A 3,299-nucleotide genomic window follows, 5' to 3' on the forward strand; every position below is an offset into this window, starting at 1 on the left:
GCTAATTAATTAAATGACCAATGAGTTCACATATGCAGAAAAAATTCCCATGCTAGGTGCACAATCATGGCTACTTCTTGAGATTTAGATAATAAACTGTCACAGCATGGCGAGTAATCCCTCAGAAGACCTCACTACTCTCCTATTTCAAAACAGTATGTTAGGTATTACATGGTTAAATAACTGGATGGAGAGCACTAATGCAAGTATGTAACACTAAAATGAGTTGTAATGACCACACCGGAAAAGCTTATTTCACCTCAGTTCCTGTAATGCCCATGGCTATTCCAATGTCAGCAAGTTTTAGTGCAGGTGCAACATTGATGCCATCTCCAGTCATTGCCCCTACTTCACCCATCTCCTTCAGAATCCTTACAATTTCTTGTTTGTGCCTGGGTTCAGCACGAGAAAATACCTTGCCTCCATCTTGTGACAATATCTCAATTTGTTGCTGAGAAGAAAGTGCCATGAATTCTTTGCCAGTAAAACTACTTCCCCTAAGATTCTCTCCATGAGAAAACAACTGAATTCCCTGCAAACGGCCTCAGCAGTGGATTTATTGTCTCCAGTTATAACCATGATTTTGATCCCAGCTCTTCTGCAGTCATTTACTGCCTTGTGAACTTCCTCACGTGGTGGGTCCTGCATTTCAGTTTTTTTATCAAACTATAAGGAAAATGAAGGTTTTCTAGATTCATTATTCTTGAAAACTTAACACTACTCACCCTTAGTCAAACAACTCCCACAAAAACTAGATCACTTTCAATGGAGCAGCAGCAGGACGGATCAAGCAGCTTCTTGTGGGCAGGATGAGTCTCAGCATTGTATCCTGAAAGCTCACCTAAGTCATCTTTCTATGCCAAGCCCAAGCACCGCAGACCCTTTGAGCTCATCTCCAAGAGCCTCGACAACAATAGTTGCCTACAAGACTCGTCAATTGGAACAGTTGATCTATCTGCAAGTTGAACGTGTGTACTACATTCTAGCAAACTCTCAACAGCACCCTGGACAAAACATGTTTTAATCAGATGTCCAGCTATTACCAAGCTCAACTTCTGTGACAGAGTTCAGCACATCAAAAAAACCTAAGCATTTCCTAGATTAAATAACATGTTGTGGAGCTGGACTTCACAGAAGAATTGTTTACACAAAGGACATATAACACTTTAAACTGTTGGTGTGCATTTTTTAACTTTTGGAAACTGAAGAACGTTAAAAAACAGTTAATCGGACACAACATCTTGTAAAGGAACAACATTGAACCTACTTGTACAGATAAAGATAATACAGATTCAGTTGCTTGCCAATTGAAATTTCCGAGGCATGTACAGCCCCCCGCACACCGACAAGATTACTAGAATTAGACTAAAAATAAGAATTTTTATGGCAAACTGACTATATCAAAGCCAGCAGACAAATAAAGAAAAATATTTTAGAGACCAATTATCTCTAGTGTCTAATGTAGTTCAGACAACAGTTATTAAAAAAAAGTGCAATTGCACTCGACTCCATTGCTATTGATGACATGAAACAACCTTGACAAGTCCCATTTGGCTCCCGCACAATAACACCCATGGATTTACGAACAAAATCAAATTGACCCTTTTCGATCTTTTCATCCACCAATCACAGCATCCTATATTAAAAAATATCAATACGCTAGTTCGAAAATAATAGCAAATAGATAGATGGGTGAAGTAAAAGTATGCTCACCTAATTTAACTGTGTTGCAATCGATCCAATAGATAGATACAATCTGTGCATCCCGGATCTTGCTCCTTTCTTTGCTATCTGGTACTCCCATCTTTTCCACCAAAACATTGAGAGCTGCCTCAGTAGGCAATCCAGTTGCTTTGAACACACGAGTCACGACCATCACAGAAGATCCCAGCATCATTGCAGATTGCACATATTTCAGCATGAGTAGCAAGGTAGCATCCATATTATAGCAATTCCAGTCCATTATTAACCCATCCTTAGGATCGTAAGTTGTCCCTTCGACACCAAAAACTCGACAGGCTGTGGTTTTTCCTCCCAATGTGAAGAATTCTGACACAGACATCTGATTGGTAGTCGAGGTTCCTATTTTATCTGAACATATCACAGTGGTGCATCCTAAGGTTTCCACGCTTGGAAGTTTCCAGACTATTTGCGTTCTTTTGTGCCATTTTCCTTGTACCAAGAGATAAGCAAGTAGTAATAACAGTAGGTCAACTATCTTAAAATAATATGTGCATTTCTCAAATGAGTAACGAAAATCTGAAGGCCAGCCATCCTCAACATCCCAAGAAAGGAAATATTTGTAGTTTATCGCCCACACAACTAGGCAAACAATGCAAATGGCAGATGTAAGCCTATTACCGAATTCGTCAAGTTTCTTCTTCAACAGGGTATCACTCTCTTCCATTGATGCATCATGGATTTGTCTTTGAATCTTACCAATTTCTGTTCACATGCATCCCAGTGTTCACAATAATATAGATGCAGCTACCGTTCACGACTATCGTTCCAGCAAAAACCATGTTCTATTTGTGTTGACAGTAACAATGGTGATGTTCATCTCATTATCAAAGCAAGAGAAAATGAGAATTGTTCCGACACAACTTCGGAAACTTCTAGGTACATCTCACACATGAAAATGGCGCAGGCCAAATAAAATAAAAGGATTGGCAGTACCAACCCAACAACTCACAAATCCATAGTCCAAATATTTTTTGTACAGTTTCATTTAGTTTACTTGTACATAACTTGAGATTCTAGAATTTGTATAGGTGTACATAATTAGTATCTTTGTTAAGAATAAATGGTGTACTTTAGAATAAGAGAGGTTAACACATCGTCAAATAGCTTATTAAAGTAGTCAATATCTGCACAATTTCCTTTCTCCTCTTCCTCTATTCTACTTCTTTTCCTCCGTATTACTGAGATTTTCTTCCTCTTGTTAGGCTGCTGCAATATCATCAATATTAGATACTTGATTTGTAATTTTAATAGTTCATTTTTTTTCTAGCATAAACCTGAATGATATTTACTAGCAGAATTCAAATTCAAAGTATAAATAAGCAAGGACACAAAAACGACAAAAGGATTCAATATCTACCATATATACAATACTTATTTGTATTTTATTGGATCAAATAAAGTATGTTATAGCATAGATATTCAGTTTTTGCATTGATAAAAGACCAATGATATAAAACATCACTCAAACAAAATGAGAAGTAATATAAAGAAGAATCCCAATTATGAATACAAGCTTGGGAAAAAAAAGAGCTCATCATTATACAATAGTTTGCAAG

General features: G+C 37.3%; 1 pseudogene; it reads right to left on the reverse strand.

Annotated features, from left to right (window-relative positions):
* Window positions 1–106: 106 nt before the first annotated feature.
* On the reverse strand, window positions 107–2,522 carry LOC107845190 (annotated as a pseudogene).
* Between the last annotated feature and the right edge of the window lie 777 nt (window positions 2,523–3,299).

Source organism: Capsicum annuum, chromosome 10 (assembly GCF_002878395.1).
Source record: "Capsicum annuum cultivar UCD-10X-F1 chromosome 10, UCD10Xv1.1, whole genome shotgun sequence".
Lineage (NCBI taxonomy): Eukaryota > Viridiplantae > Streptophyta > Magnoliopsida > Solanales > Solanaceae > Capsicum > Capsicum annuum.